Genomic DNA, 17,511 nt, shown 5'->3' with positions numbered 1-17,511 from the left:
CCCAAAACTCCGCTAAAGTGCAAGGCAAGGAATCGACAAGTGACAGTTTTGGCCCTAATCAAAAACCTTCCTATTCCTCAATTGTTGCCAAATCAAATTTGAATAGGCCTAAAGTTCCTCGTAAAACCACTCCGATCATTGGGACCAAAGTAGACGTGGATTTGTGTACAGTTAGAGCTGTAGAGAGCAAAGAATGGATTTTTGTGTCCAGGTTAGCACATGAGGTAAATAAAGAAGATATTGAAAAGTATCTTTTAAGTAGTAACATAAAAGGTGAGTGCACTAAGTTGAGATCCAGATATGAGACTTATAGCTCCTTCAAGGTGGGTGTCAGTCCGGCTCATACCCCTGATCTTCTGAATGCTGAATTCTGGCCCTCTGGAACTCTAATATGCAAGTTTATAGAGAAGCCTAACTTCAAACCCAGGTCCTACACCCAGTCTAGAACTTTTTTAGGGAAGTCTCAAACACATCAGACCTCTGCCTAGAGACCGTGCCTGCTGCTAGGCCTATGATAAATCTTTGCACAATAAACATTCAGTGCATGCGAAATAAAACTAATGAAATCGAAATTTTAAGCATTGAGAAGAACATTGATATTTTGTGTATTTACGAGCATTGGCTCTTAAGTGATGAAATTCAGTTTTACAATACAGTTAGTAATTTAAAACTAGCAGCATACCGTTGCAGGCAGTCAGCTACTGGTGGGGTGGCTGTGTATCTCAGTAACAAACTTGCAGGTAATTATAAACCTTTGGACTTAAGTGGTTTCTCTGAGGATCTCCAGGTTGAATTTGCAGGTGTAGTGCTGCCAAATCTTTCAATGGTGGTAATAAGCATGTATCGCTCTCCTAGTGGTAATGTATATAGATTTTTTGAATTGCTTGAACTTTGTCTAAGTTACCTTACAACCTTAAGCCTCTTTGTGGTGATTGGAACCGATCATAATATCAATTTGCTTAGCTCTGACAACTACGCGTCTGATTTTGTAAATTTGATGCGAACTTTTAATATATTCCCTTCAATCATCGAACCAACTAGGGGTCCTGCATCTTTGGACACTTTTCTAACCAACTTGGACAGTTGGGACTATGTGGCTGCGGTAAGTGTGGACAGTATTGCAGATCACAAGCATGTTCTGCTGTCGGTCACTACTCCGAATGTGGATCAACATCACCAGGTGTCCTCAAAAGTGGTATCCTTCAGAGTCTACAGTGAGGAGGCAGAATTTAAACTTATAGAATACCTAGAACTGAATGCACATTTCTGGTTTGATGAAATCAAAGCATTGACGGCAAATGATGCTTTCATGTTTTTTCATGTCAACTTCAACATGGCCTTTGATCATTTTTTCCCAATAAAATGTAAAAAGGTGCATGTTGGCAAGTCAGGGGTTTCTAAAAATAATGGTTTGCCTGTTGTTAAGGACTGGTATACCCCTGAACTCTCTAGGCTAAAGAACATGATAACTTTAGTTAATGATTTAGTTAGTGTAAGACCTGATCTGTCTAACTTGCTTAAGCTGCTTAGAACACAATACCGTAAGAATGTGAGGGATGCAAAGATCAACTCAAACGCCGCATACATAACAGGGGCTTCCAATCCCTGTAAGGCGGCCTGGAATTTAATAAATCAAAATAGACCTCAAACAAAGTCTGATATTCTTGATCCGTCTTTTGCATCTGCTGATGAATTCAATTCGTACTTTGTTGAGTCTGTTGAGTCCATCTTGTCAACCATTCCAAATATAACACAATCCTCTCCTGTGATCCTGTCAAGCATACCTGATGGCGCACCTACTTTTGAATGGAAACATGTATCGGTCCAAGACATTATTAATGCTGTTATGGGCTTTAAACTCTCTAACAGTAAAGATGTGTATGGCATGACACCTAATCTTTTGAAACACATTGTGTGGGCACTGGTACCTATACTAGCCCATTTGGTTAATGTATGCTTTTTAGTAGGTATTTTTCCTGCTCCATTAAAAGTCTCTAGAACTGTGCCTGTCTATAAAAAAGGGTCCCGTGACAATGTTGCAAGTTATCGACCAATATCGTTGATTCCTGTATTTTCTAAACTGTTTGAAGCTATTATGTTTGCTCAATTGTACGACCACCTTGAAGCACACAGCCTTCTGGTGCCTGGTCAATTTGGCTTCAGGAAAGCCAAATCCACTATATTGGCTGTTGATTCTATTGTACAATTAATTGTTGATGCTTTTGAGTCTAAGAAATCTACCTCCGTAATACTTTGTGACCTCTCTCGCGCTTTTGATTGCGTGTCACATGAAATTTTGCTCCTGAAATTGGGAAAATATGGCCTAGAAGGCAGTGCTTTGAGATTGGTCAAATCCTACCTCAGTGATCGCCAACAGGTTGTAAGTTGGAATGGTATTACATCCAAACCATTACATGTAAGACACGGGGTTCCGCAAGGTTCCATTATGGGACCTCTGTTATTTTTAGTAACAATCAATGACCTCTATACCAGACTTGAAGGTAATTGCATGTTGTATGCAGATGATATTTCCCTTATATCATGTAAAGTGACCCGTGAACAAGCAGAGCTGTCTGTTAAGAAGATTTTTGAGTCAGCCTCAAATTGGTTTGTTGACAATAAATTAGTGCTCAATAATGAGAAAACACAGTGCATAACATTTAGCCTATGTGATTCCCAGATTGTTCCTTTCCAAGAGCCTGTCAAACTCCTTGGTATAACCCTTGACCCCTGTCTCAATTGGAAAGACCACATAAGCCAAGTCTGTACTAAACTAAGTAGAGTAGTACATCTTTTAAGACGTCTAAGTGACCAATTGCCACAGAGTACCCTTAGAATGTCCTTCTTTGCATTTTTCCAACCTCACATATCCTATGGGTTAATTTTGTGGGGCCATTCACCCAATGTCGAAAAGATCCTGCGACTGCAAAAGAGGGCAGTAAGGATTCTCTGTCATGCTCACTATAAAGAACACAGTAAGCCCTTGTTTAAGAGACAAAGAATTCTGACAGTTGTAAATATGTATATATTCCAATGCCTTGTTAGTATTAAGAACAGTATGAATGATTTACATGTAACCAGGTCAGTGCACAATCATGACACTAGGTTTAGTTCTAAGCTTGTCATTCCTCGGTCCAGGACAGATAAAAGAGCTAGGTCATACCCTGTTTCAGGAATAAAACTGTTCAATCACCTTCCTGGTCATGTGAGAAATCTGGAAAGAAAGAACTTCCAAACCGCAATATTTGATTGGCTGATTGAAAATCCTTTTTTCAAATTCAAAGAGTTTTTTGAAACTGTATTTAGTTAAGTTTTCCTCTGAACAGCCTGTTTGCTGTTTTTGCATAGTGCATGCACATCTTTGCTTGGTTTGATTTTTAAGTCTTGATATTTATTTTATTTTATGCTTGTACATTGACATAGCCTGTAACAATGTTGTTGTTGATTGGCCAAATAAATTCATTGTATTCATTGTATTCATTTAAGTCTAAGATGTTGACAGTTTAACTAGAATTTAAAATATAACTGTTTAATCTGGAATAATCTTATAATACATATTTTAAAACTGAAACGACTTAAATAATTGAGCAGTCATTTTAAAATATATATTATATACTTGGTAAGCGTAAAACACTATTAAATGTATACGAACCTTATGTAGCGTTAAAAGCACAGCATACCAAAATTATTACACAAACTATAATAGCTCAAATGAACATAATGTTGAGTAAGCAGAAACAGTTGAAAAAAAATTACAGCAAAGCTATAAATACTATTGGGGAAAATAATATTTTTGAGAACGAATTTGCCTTGTGCAAGACCAAGTCATAATATTGATCAATCTTCTGATTGTAGATGTTAAGCAAACAGTTTAGACAAAGTTTACCGAACGGTCATAAACTGTATAACTGGCCAGCAGCTTATGTCCAAACAGTCATACCAACTGTGAAGAACAAAGCCCAGGCTCTCAAATCATGCAGAATATCACAAAACATTATTTATATGTAATTTCCAACAGCTTCATGTGTAATAATTTCTTAAAACCTAACCAAACACGATTTTATAAAATACCAAACTCATTTTTAAATTTTTAATTCAATCCTTACTAGATTTATTTTTAAGTGAATATTTGTTCTGTATTAATTTTTTAATGCTTTGAGTTAAAACATGAGATTGAAATAAAATTATAAATAAAAGTATAAATTACATCGAGACAAAATGTCCTTGGGTATTTTACAGTGTTACAAATTAATATCAGGACTAGGTCTGTAAATTAGTGTAGGGTATAAGCTTTGCTGCGGCTTACAATTAGTTAAAGAGCAGGAATAGTTTATTATACTAAGTAGGAGTTTGCGGCTTTCATGCCCTAAACCTTCCAGGACATGTCGCGTATGACCCATTTCGCCAGAAAAAAATATATAGGGTGAAGAAAATATAGCCCATAACTGTAAAATAAAACTATTTTAATCTACTAATTGCTCTATCATTTTGCTACTTTTAAGACATGGAATACTCGAACTATAGTTCGGCCGCTTAGAAAGCGACCTCCTCCAGCATTGGTTTAGCATTAGCGCGCAGGTCTATTAGGCAGCACTTAATTTCTAAAAGCCAATTTCTTTAGACTTAACTAGTTAGCTATTACAAAACAAAGTGAGTGGTTCAACAAATGGAATATTTAAATCGTTATGGTGAGCTAGTCGTGGGGTAGATAGGACTGTTGTAGTGGGAAGTTCGCTCCATTTAGGGCCTATTGCAAAACTAAGTGTTAAATCTAACGTACTCCAACTAGCCATGCCCTGTCTGTAAACATAGTATTTTTCTTTTAGTACAGTACATATAGTGCCGAAACCAGAAATTAAAGTTATATAAAGGTTCTTGTAAAAATGTTTCACTCTATGATAACAGATTCCAAACATTACAAGTATCACTAGACATAGGAAGAATCTCACAAGATTTGCAGAGTCTTGGAGTAGTTCGTGCCTCTACATTCTATGATAGGATTGCAGGACATCCGTATAATCTTTAAACCTCCATCCAAATTCCTCGGGGTACAATTCTTAGGCATTACACAATCGTGACAAATATATACACATGTAATAGTCATTGTACAGTAGTTAGTATTATCAACAAATCTTTTATAAGCAAATTGACATATTTTTAATGAATTTACCCATACTTAAATGGGTATTGGAATTGGTAAGAGACTTATGAGGGTCTTATATTACATTAGGTTTTGAATTTAACATAATGAAAACAGAAGAGAAACTTTTACTAAAATCAATCTACTACGACTGAATCAAAGTTATACACATGAAGTAAATAAGCGTTTCATTGAAATACATGTAGGCTAAACATTTACTACAAAAACGTCAATACAAAAACCCGTGTACATTACTAAACTAAATTTATTGGTTATTTTAAACAATGTAAAAGTCTTGTTTCAAAAAGTTCTCTACTATGAACAAATCTAGATCGTAGTAATTAACTCTGCAGCTGAGTAATCAAGATAAGTCATCTGAAGACAAGTATAATTACAGAGATTTCAAACGTACCATTCTTTTATTTAGACAAAATAAACATTTAAAATATACAAACAAGTTTAAATACGAAAATAGTAGTGACATAATTCTAATACATAGTGAGTATATTTTCGGCCCTATGAAAAAAAAATATTTTTGTTGTGTATTATAAAAAAAGATTTTTTTCCAAGTAAAAATTCAAGCAAACACTGCATATTAGAGCGACTGTTCACGTTTGTTGCTACAAGAGTGACTTTTAAATTACGACCTAAATTATGAAGTTTATAGAAATAAATCCAATATAAATTATATTTCGTTGAGTATTAAATACAAATATTAATGCAGGGTATGAACTATAAAAACAAATACCAAGGCTTTAATAAAATAAGGAACTCATAAATCACCATTATATAAACACTTTGAGCTTTGAGATTACTGCAGGTGCAACATCAGTAAATATACCGCATGGCAATAACAGTGCAGTTATACAGTAACAGTTTACTATTACAGTTATAAATGTAACGTATGTTATTAGTTCTAATGACTCCTTTGATAAGAACAGCTAAACGTATGGGTTTAAAGCATTTATTGTTTGCGTGGGGAAAGCAATTATGATTACTTCCGTTTTCCATAGAAATCGTCTAAACTTCACTTTATTTTTTTACATGACTTTTAACTTTGCAAAAATATTTAAATTAAATCGGTTTCTTACGAAAGCATAAACTTTTTCTTGGAATATAATTATTCAGTTCGAACATTTATTACACTATGTTTCATTATTTCAATAGTTGGTTAGTTTCAACAGCGTAATTGAATTGATATTCTCATAATTCGTTTGGTTATCAACACGTTTTCAATGGCACATTAATAAGCATTATAGCTGATATATGGTATAGTTTTTAGATTTAGGCATAAACTTGGACTAACCACAAAATACTGATAACAGTTTTTTTTTCGTAGAGTACACATATCAATATATGTTTAAAACACCCTGTGTAGATCCAATCTATTGAAATAAATAAAAAAAGTTATATAGTTATATTAATAGTTACTTTCATAGTTTTTTTTTAGATTACGTTTGGAGCGCCTAATGAAATAGATCAAAGAATTTAAGAAATAAAATTTTATTAAGGAAATACCATAAAGATTAAACATAAAAAATAAAAATAGTAAATAAATATGGAATAAACGCTCAGCAACATGATACATATTTAATCGTATTCGCTTGGAACATAGGTAAAATTGTAATATATTTTGGGATAATCACAAAAGTTACAATGACTTTTAAACTGTAATGGTTTCCAGTATTCATGGACATCGGATATGCTCCGCCAGGAGGACACTCAACATCTTGTGGTGCTGTCAATTGAATCGATTTGTGAGACCTTGCTGGACAACTGGGACTGCTGGTCGCACTTTGTCCGGAATTTTCGTAAAGTGAAAAAGAACGATCTAGTTCGGATCACAGTCTAGAGCCCTCAAGAAATGAACGACTAGACACGGCGTAAGCCCCTCGGGCGTAGGCAAACTCGGCCTAGTTCTGATGAAGTGCGACAAGTGTTCCCAGGCTAGTGTCCAAAGAGTAGGGGAGGTTTTTAGGGGGTAGTCTCTGAGCCTTAAACCCGTTGGAGTCCCACACTACAGGCTAGCCACCTGTGTGCATAAATGCATTTTCCCACCTCTCCCTAAAATAAATGTTAAGGTTTGTTAGTTTGCTATTTATGCCTTTAAATATAAACATTGTGTTTAACAAATGGCTTAGATTATTGTGGATATTTTATATTATTTGTTATATAAATATTCAAACTAACTTAAATGTAAGTTGCAGAATACAACGCTAAAACTAGAAGCAAACAAAACGTTAGTCCCGGAGTTAAAAGATACTGGGTCATCATGATCACAACACAGGAAGATATTTGTATAAACCGAGCGTTGTGTAAGTAGGCTAATGGGTGGTCAAAGGTCAACATTACATACTTCCTACTCTTGAACAATAAAAACAACAGTGAAACCTAGAATAAATACGCATCATGCTGATATAGTGAATATTAAGTATATTTTGCCACACTGTTAAGCCCTGAAAAAACTACAGTTTAAAGCTCAATTATTAGGTAATGCTCAATACGGTAAATTTCACTTATCACTCTATTCATGCTATACTAGATAAAATTCCAATACATCAGAAAGATACATTTTATATTCTAAACATTCAAAACATTTAAAACAAATCATATACATTACATAAACATGTACCCTTACTGATCAGCTTTATTTTAGATGCTTCTTACATGTTTTTATTCTGAAGCTCTATTTCATATTTACTGAATGAAGTATATTTTATTGTAAAACTGATTTTGAATGCAAACTGAATATGAACGTATTCTTTATTCAACGTTATCTTATGCATGCTCAGAGAATCTACATCTTACATTTGTAATTTCTTCAGTACAACCTATTTTTACTGCAGATTCTAATGACGAATAAATATTATGTTACAACATAATAAACAGAATATACAATTTGCCCCCAAATGTGATGTCATCAACTATAGGCCGGTTGATCTCCTTTGCTCCTTATCAAAGGTAATGTTGAATGTTGTGTATTCCAGGTTAATGCATCATCTGTGCATGAATTTCCATCTCATACAAAACTAAAAATAGTCTAAGGCTTCAGAGCGGGTTGCTCAACCACTCAAGCAGTTGTGGGATTTTTACAGGATTTGTTATCCAACATTGAACAGCGTGAACCATCCCTAAATGTTTTCTGTGGCCTTACAAAACGTTGTGGTTATATACCGGTATATGAGTTATAATTATGACAATCTTTGTAAGAAACTGGAAAAGTAAGGTGTTCGAGCAGTTCTTCTACCTTGGGCCCGATCGTATCTTGATAATATATTGCAATTTGTTGGGATTTCAGGAATTGGGACGGATCTTGCCAAATTAATTTAGGGCTTCTTCAGGACAGTATTCTTGAACCATTGATTTTTATTGTGTAGATGACTCAGTTTTATTGTTTGAAGGTTCGTGTACCAATTTGTTAAATAGTCAGTTAATTCACTTATAAGACGGTTATCACTAAACAATCATAGACTTCTTACGGCAGTTAATCATTAGAAGGATATTTTTTCGATCAGTCAATGTCTTTGATACCCGACTAGGCCTTTAGAAGATCTTCGTAGTTCAAACTATATTTCTTCGACTTTTGCCATAAAGGAATACAGATTTCTCTGGACCCTTCTTCTACAATTAGCCTCCTGAATAAGTAAAGCATTATAGGTTTGTCTTTTGAAAGGGAATTTAAAAAGTATCTAGGAAATCATTTATGCCTGGTTTCATTCATGGCATTATTATTTATTTTTATGTAACTTTATGCGATACATACACAAATAAATAAACAAATTGTTTTAAAGCTAACTAGACCACTGTATCTACTTTATTTCTACGTTAATTATGTGTATTTAATCCAATCAACATCCTACATTTCCCAGAGCAGCAAGATATTTCTGCCAAGTGACTATGTTTTGCAGGTCAAACTTGAGGTTGCTTTGTAACTTTACCGTCTACTGATGCTGAAGCACTTACTGACTTTGATTTATGTTAAATTTGTTGACAGTGGTTATAATTAGTGACTAACAATGTTATAATACCTTGGTACTTTGAATCCTGTTAAGTAGATTACCCCTTTGGTCGTGAGGTTTATTTATATAATTTGAAGTCTTTTTTGTTAGGGTGAACAACTAAACTGTGCCATATCTCAGAAACTATTAGATTAAGAGAGAATATTAAATTGTAAACTTCAAACAATTTTTATATTACAATAAAAATATAAATTCCAATGTTTCAAAATGGCCTCCATTTTCCAATATGGTGGCTAACATCGAAATTGACTATGGAACACCCTTTATTTTATATATACAAGCTTTAGCTCCTAAACGAGTAGTTTTAAAAAGAAAATGCCTGGAGTAAATATGTCTTAAAATTGCATCTAGAATTTAAAATAATGATAAAATACAGGGTGTTCCATAAATAATCCAATGTTTCTGAGATACTAATTTTGACACAGTTAAGTTGTTCACCTTGTATATCTCGTGTGCTTAAAAATTTCCAATTTATAAGAAACCACCTGTCTTTCAACTAGAAAATTGACTAAGAGCCATTAATTTGCGTTCATTTATTTTTCTATTTGTACTCAATTTCATCCAGCTTAATATAATTTATAAAGCCGACCTAAACTGTTCTATATCCTTTTATAAGACATTTTGATGCAGAATAAAATACTATATACTTTGCGGAATGAAATTTGCAATAAAAAAAATTAAATTGTAAAATTTAAACTTAAGTAAGTTTTCTCATACGTACAATCCATTTAAAAATACTCGTGTGTTCAATTCATTTTATTCGGTTACGTACTATTTGCTTAAATACTCTAAAGTTGACCTATTAAATAGACTTAACACCATATCCATAATATAAAGAATGTAAAATTGGGTAAAGGGACAAATACAAATATAACGGGAGGAAGTTTGTATAGTATTTTTTGTAAAATGTTAAGTAATTTCTATGAAAGGAAAACAAAACTTTAATAGTTCGCAAACATTATGATTACCTCTTAAGCTGTGATAATTTAGCAAACAATTAGTGCATCAACTTGAAACAAACATTGCTTGATGAATTCTAAACACTTAAAACCTTGGATTAAGCTTGCATTGTTGAACATTGAAAATATATCATTGATGTCTTTTGTTGTTTAAGGTTATCATTATTTCTTTATCATTATTTCTACATAAAATAAAATAACTTTTCGGGCTTTCACGTCTGCCACCCGTATTTTTTTTTTTTTTTTTTGAAAACATTGCATAAAGTAAGATAATAGTTTATTATATCAACACTTTTAAAATTAATTTCTGCATGACGAAAAAAAATAATTCATTGTATATAACATGTTTCCATAATTTTTTTTTTTTTCAATCAAGTTACACTAAGTAGATATTTGATAATTGTAAGATCTCCTTATATTGGAGTTATTTGAGAACGCAACCACAAGTAGGCATATTTTCCAAACGAAATGTTTATTACATAAAAGTACAAGAACACGTGTTATTATATGTTTATGACAGGTGTTTTGCTTTAGGCGTCTTTTTACACTTTTCAGCTCCATATGTAAAGTTCTTTTTATCATATGTATCATAAAATCATTAAATAGTGCCATTCAACCAACAAATTATAATTTAAAACTAAATAGTTTTTTCAAGCATTAAAAAAATTAAATTAAAATAACACTGTAGAAGTCACTGAAGACTAAAAAACGTCATTTAAATTTATAATTAAACTACGATATCTCTGGTTGACGCAATCAAGTTTATGGAATGTTATTTTAAATGCTGCAAACAATGTAAATATTTTATCAGATTCTACTTTCAAAGCCAAGTTTCTAAAGTGAAATAGCTTTTGCGACGCCACAAGCACTTCTTTGTTACTGGAGCTTAAGTCAACAAGAGAACCAGAAATAAAAATCTGATCGTCCTCAAATACTTTTGTGTAAAAACAATATTTTCAATATGTATTCTTTTTTGTGCCTCATTCCTATTATAAATACTTTAAACGTTTATAAACGCTGTTATAAAAACATGTATGTTTATTGAGAAAACTCTATAAGGAACGACATGACAATAAAATAAATTGCAACCAAGTTTTACCTCTTAAATTCATATAAAAGATGAAGTGCAAGTAACTTGTAGTTATTAGAATATACTGTTAAAAATACAATAACTTGTTTAAAAGACGTACGTATAATCAATATCGTCTTTTGTTATTCCTCGAACACTGTTAATATAGGGTACTGAAACAATACTAATTATTTATTTACTGTTCAAATATCAAATTGTTATATTTTTTTATGAACGTAGTATGGAATTGCTAACTCTAACTGAACTACACCTAATTAATATTAAGTACTACAATCAGTTGTTAGGTGGTATACATATTTTATTAGGTAGACATTGTTAAAAATCTTGTTTAGAAGCAAGAAGTCATAGTTCTTGCAGGTTAGACTACTAAATAAGGTAACAAATGATTTAACTTTCTAGTTGGCACTGGAAAAAAATCACGTTTCATATTTCGTAATAATTTTATGAGGTTTTTTATATTCGACGTATAAAAAAGGGATACCAACATAATTTTTTCTTAACAGTAATACAACACGTGATGAATAAAGACCAATCGTACCAACCTCTGATTGAAAACGTGCAGAGACTGTTAACGTGGTTCAAACTAAGAATAAAAAGTCAACTTTCATTATGAAAGAATTTTTATATTGCCATTAGTTCCATATAAAACAATCAAACTACATATTTTTGGATGACATAATATTTTTTTAAGTAGGCCTATATGTATAAGATTTTGCCAAAAAGGTTCCTGAAGTAGATTTATCAAATGTCAGAATAGTTGACATTAAAATAGTACAGTGTACAATGAATACAATTTATTTCTTAAATGAAAAATATAATCTATGTTAGAATATGAACGATTGCAATTGTTAGCTGCCTAGTAGCTGGTTAGTTTGTTAGCTGTATTGTGCTGCAGCAAGTCAAAATTCCAGGCTACATATATCAAAATTTGAACGAATGGTGCCTCTGGAGATATCAAAATGAAAAAGTAAATCGGTCCCGGGCCTAGGTCTTACCGTGCCACCTACGGCAATAGCTACATCCCTATAGGGAAATTCGCTAAAATTGACTTAATCGATACATACTTTCGATACATGCAAGTGTTTAAAATCGGAATATACAACTGAGTTGACATCAACTGATTTTTACTCCCAATGGACTGAAAACGATTCCATAGATAGTAAAAATACTACTTTAGAATGCATAAAAAACGGCTGTTTTTGCTTCAGTATGACAACAAAAAAACTAAAGTCTTGGCAGAAATAAATATGTAAAATAAACTCTCTGCAGAGACATTTGAGCTACAAAAGTAACTTTGTTGACATGATTCATTGAACATTTACTTGATTCAAACATAATCTTAAGTATAATTAGATATAAGCAGGTTTCTTAACAGGTTTCGTAGAAGTTGTGCGTGTCTCTACATTATATTATGGGATTGCAAGACTCCCATATAATCCATCAACCTTCATCGTAAGTTTTATGAAGTGAGCAACAATAGTAAAATATTTATTTGTATAAATTTTAGTAATTTTATTCAATTATTTAATTAAAGGTTTAAAATAAATGTTCACGTGGTTTTTTAATTGATAATAGATTATTTGATGTTTTTTGGCACGCAAAAACTTTATTGTTACTATATCAAAATATAAAAATGCCATTTTTATTACTCAAGCAATTAAAATATTGCTTAAACATTAGATGTTCAGACATGTTCACGCTAAACCAAATCGAGGTCTTAATTACCCTTCAATATCTTGAATATAATTGCCTAAAGGCTTAGGGAAACCTAAATTTGAAAAAGCTGTCTCAAAAATGAGCAAATGAAATAAATATGTATATTTACTATACCAAACAAATCACCCTTTAATATTTAAACAAATAATAATCATATCAGTACAAAAGACCGTTAAATTCATGTATTTTATATTATTACAATTACATTTGTAATGAGTCTCAATTTTAGACTAGAAAGTCTCTTCGCCGTGTCATCAACCGGAGCAAACGCAGTTGGGAGAAATTAAGGGACGATGTAGATTCCAATCCGTGGGGCCAGTTTGCCAGTGTACTATGTCAAACTTTGTCCACAGTATTCTCCGTGCCAAGAAACTTGACCTGGATCGAGATGCGCTCCTGGCTATGAAAGAACTGATTGCCAGTAACGGTAAGAGCCCCACGGGTAGGTCACATGTTGGCCTGAATTGAACGAACAATCCTAGGTTTGTGTTGATCAGAGAAGATGGGTTGTTGTAGTGAATAGTCTGATTCTATGTACGTAAAATATTTCCTCCCCTCCCTAAAACAATACATATCTTAGTTTTAAAATTGTATATTTTAGTGAGACAACTTTTAAAACCTTGTTTTATGAGAATAAGTTTCATAAATTACCTCAAACGATTATTTTACTTTACAATTATAAATAAATACCTTTGCAATAGCAAACCTCAGAACCAAATAATATCCCAGTGGATTTACATAATTTGCATTCAATCTTCTTTGTAAAAAGGATATTAACTTTTATATGACTAGATAGATCTATTTTGTTGGCTTCTAGGAACCTATAAATGAAAAGCATTCCTGGGCTTAGCTTATACCACATACAGTATTTAACATACTCCATTATGTTGGTTAGTCTATACTTCGACTAAAAGGATTACTTACATTGGCAATGATTTTCCAAAAGAGAGTTCTAAGTTGTCATCTAAAGATTTATGTCAAATAATAGAACAACGCTCGAATTTATCGTTGCTTAAATAATGCTTTTAGGCCTATGCTAAATCTTTTATAACTCCTAATCTATAATGCGTATCATATTTATCAGATGTCACCAAAAACAATAAATATTGTTTACAGTTTGGTTTGAATGGCACCTTTTCAAAAGGCGTTGTAACCAAATTCATTATAATAGAAACTAAAACAGAATATATTGTTCGATTAATAACTATTTCAATGGAGTATGACAGGAAATATATCGAACCCCCTGTCCAACCCCCGTCAAGTCGAGTGTTCTTTAACCTTGTCATACAGCTCAGTGGATATTTATTTCACTAGCAACCCTTCATTTAACATGTTAAGTGGGTTGAGATTTGCATATCAGCTGATTATAAACAAAATAATTAGTTTTCTAAGAAATATTCGTTTCACATACAGGGTGTCCTACGAAGAGGTTTAAACTTTTTATTTTATATTTCTTTCCTATTTATAGACAGAAAACTTTGAAAAAACACAATCTATAAAGTAGGGTTTGAAAATATTTTAGGAACAGTTCATCTCTGATGTAAAAACGAAATGGTGGCATATTGAAAATTGATACTTTAAACACATTTAAAATGGTGTTTTGTAAAATATTTGTATTATAACGTTCTAAGGAAATAAGGCTTTTCCATCAGGAAGCTGGAGCATAGCCTAGTGAAAAACCTAAAAGTAGGGTCCAAAATTATTCAAACTCCATCACCAGTTAATAAATAATATAATATTATTTTGCTTAATTAATTTAATATAATTAGTTAATAACACAATTTCAATAAGCCACTATTTTATACCTACAAGGGTTATGAAACTAAAATCATCCAAGTCTATTTTTAAAACCTAATTTATAAATTGTGTTAAGTTTCAAAAGGTTTGGTCAATAAATAGGTGAGGAATACAAAACCAAACGTTTAAACCTCTTCGTGAGATATCCTGTATATGCACTCGATTTTATAACTTATGAATATATCATAGTTATATTATGTAGTCGTTACGAGTGCGTGTAAATTGGAGGTAGAGTTAACTATTAAATATTTATTTCCATTACGTTATTGAAACTATTACATTCTTTATAGTTCTAGAAATGTCCATAATCTGCAATAAATTGCTCTTATGTTTATGTAAAAACAAAACGATTAAATGTATAGAAGAAAAAAGTATTTATAGAAACAAATTTAAATCATTGGTTCACATAAACTGAATGGTTGTTTAATGAAAACCTTTCAAAACTGTAACATTTCAATGGAGTATTTAAACCTCTTTATTTATAGTCCGACGCTGTAATTTATGAACAATCAGGACCGAATATTCGATAACCATTTTAAGAACTGAACAATTAAAAAGTAACAATATAACAGGAACGTTTGACGTTAACATTTCTCGTTTGCAATTTCCTTTTGATTTCCTTAAACCGTTCGTTTGAATATCAAAATAAAATCTATAGTAGAGTACTTACTTTTAAATACATTATTTTAAATTTAATTCGTTTGTGCAGTAATTGAAATTTTTTTTACCATCCAAGCGGGTAAGTCAAGAAAACTCCTACGGCAATTAACTAAATTAAACTACTCGGAATTTTTCATGCATGTAAGTATACTGTTTGCATTACCCTAAAAGTTAAGTTAAACTAACTACTGGGGGGTCCTGTAGAAGGCAATTGTTTTAACTCATCTATATCTATAAAAGAGGAACTATGTATGTATGTATGTGTGTATATAGTTTGGTGAATTAGTGAATTAATTGTGAATAGGTTAATTAGTTGTTAATTTTTTGAATATATTATGATCATATATACATTACGTTTTTAAATTATTTCTTAGTTAAAAATATTAGTATATAATGAAAAGGTCAATAATTACCTACTCTTTTTAATTGACAAAATGTCTTGCTTCATAAGTTAATGATGGCTTAAGCTGATATTAATATTTAATAAGAAGTATTTCTTGGATAAAAGACCAATAGGTCTCCGGGTATTAAATTCCTTGTAAATACAATAATCATCATTCATAACAGAATCAGAATCAGAATCAGAATCAGAATGTTTTATTGCCATAATAATACATAAATGTACAGGGCAAAAGTCACTAAATATAAACAAGTAAAATCAGACCCATTAAAATAAAGATACAAACTTCATAAGGTACAAACTATTTACAATTTAAAAACGAAGAAACTCTGGAAAACTCCTTATCAACTAAATATTCCCTCAGACCACGCTTATTTTTTTTTTTTTAATTATGTTCGCCCTTTATTTTATTATGTCTTATTATTATGTATTATTGTATTATAACAGCTGCCATTAAAATACTTCTCCACTGAAATTGATAGTAATTTTCTTATCATCCTACTTTTTTCATACATAGCCTATATTTATTTTTTATATAGAAAATTATTAAATAAGGGAACTTATTGACATGCTTCTCTAGTTCAAAACAATACAGCATAACTCTGTATATTTTAAGATTATTTTGATAAAAGATGATATTTTGACACTTAACAAGAAGGGTGCAATAGTTATACATGGATGATAATGATAAATTAATTATTGAAATACGATAACTATTTTAAACTACACAAGCCACAGACTCGTTAAGATACCTCACCTGTTACTAAAATAACACTAGTACTTTAAAAAAGTGTTTTAAGCACAACACCGTACAGCTTAATATCGTGTTTACGTCGACAATATTATCTAAGCTCAACTCGTTTGTAAATTAAACACAAATTATTGGATTATCAAGTAAAAATATTTAAAAGTTGTCATATCATTATAAAAACAAGCTGCAAACAAAAATATGTAGTATACCTAATCGAGTTATGCTTAAAATGGCTGATACAACCTTTTATTCGAATCGTGTTTTTGTTTCTTACGACTTAACCGTTTTAGCTTGCATCGTTAATTATGTTATTGTTTACTATTTACCATATACATTTTATGGTATATAGTCAATGGTTCTACTAAGTATTTAGTACTTAGCGATTTTATGAATTCACTGCTTATCTTACCTATTTTACTGTCCAAAGAACAAAGTTTCGTGCTTAAAATCGTAATTGTAAGTTGACTCAGAGCTATATGGTTACTGTTTTATTAAAACATGCCATTAGCCTTTGCTGGCAAAATATGTTTTTAATGGCAGCTAAACTAACAGTGTATTAACACCCAAGGTCACTTAGAGTGGTGTGATGTACTGGCGTTCACATGTCAGTTATGTTAAACGCTGTAATCTTAGTTTTTTTTTATATCTAAAATTTCATGTAATTACTAAAATCACCAACAACGGATAAACGCAAGATATATATATTTCTATATGTAAGTTAACTAAATACCTATCATCACTCAAAATACACTAACAAATACAGTAACGTGTTTTATGAGATACTGGAAGGACTGTTATACACAATTCTTTTCGCATGTTTTGTAATTGTATTTTTACTTACTTGTTCGTGAGGTAAAAACGTTGGATAAAATAATACATTTAAGATATTCGATGAAATTATTGGTTTACTCGGTTTGTTTTATATAAAACTTTTATTTAACTTTTAATATTAGCTTATGTTCCATCTAAGGATGTAATT

At 31.6% G+C, this 17,511-nt stretch overlaps 1 pseudogene; it reads left to right on the top strand.

The window, feature by feature from the left end:
* The first annotated feature begins 300 nt into the window (after positions 1–300).
* The window catches only part of LOC128999539 (WD repeat domain phosphoinositide-interacting protein 2-like), an 86,314-nt pseudogene continuing 69,103 nt past the window's right edge, over positions 301–17,511 (top strand).

Source organism: Macrosteles quadrilineatus, unplaced genomic scaffold (genome assembly GCF_028750875.1).
Source record: "Macrosteles quadrilineatus isolate MER2022 unplaced genomic scaffold, UCM_ALF_1.0 Scaffold_8__2_contigs__length_117827958, whole genome shotgun sequence".
Taxonomy (NCBI): Eukaryota; Metazoa; Arthropoda; class Insecta; order Hemiptera; family Cicadellidae; genus Macrosteles; species Macrosteles quadrilineatus.
Note: the sequence above shows the minus strand (reverse complement) of the source record. Positions and strands in the feature narration are given on the sequence as shown.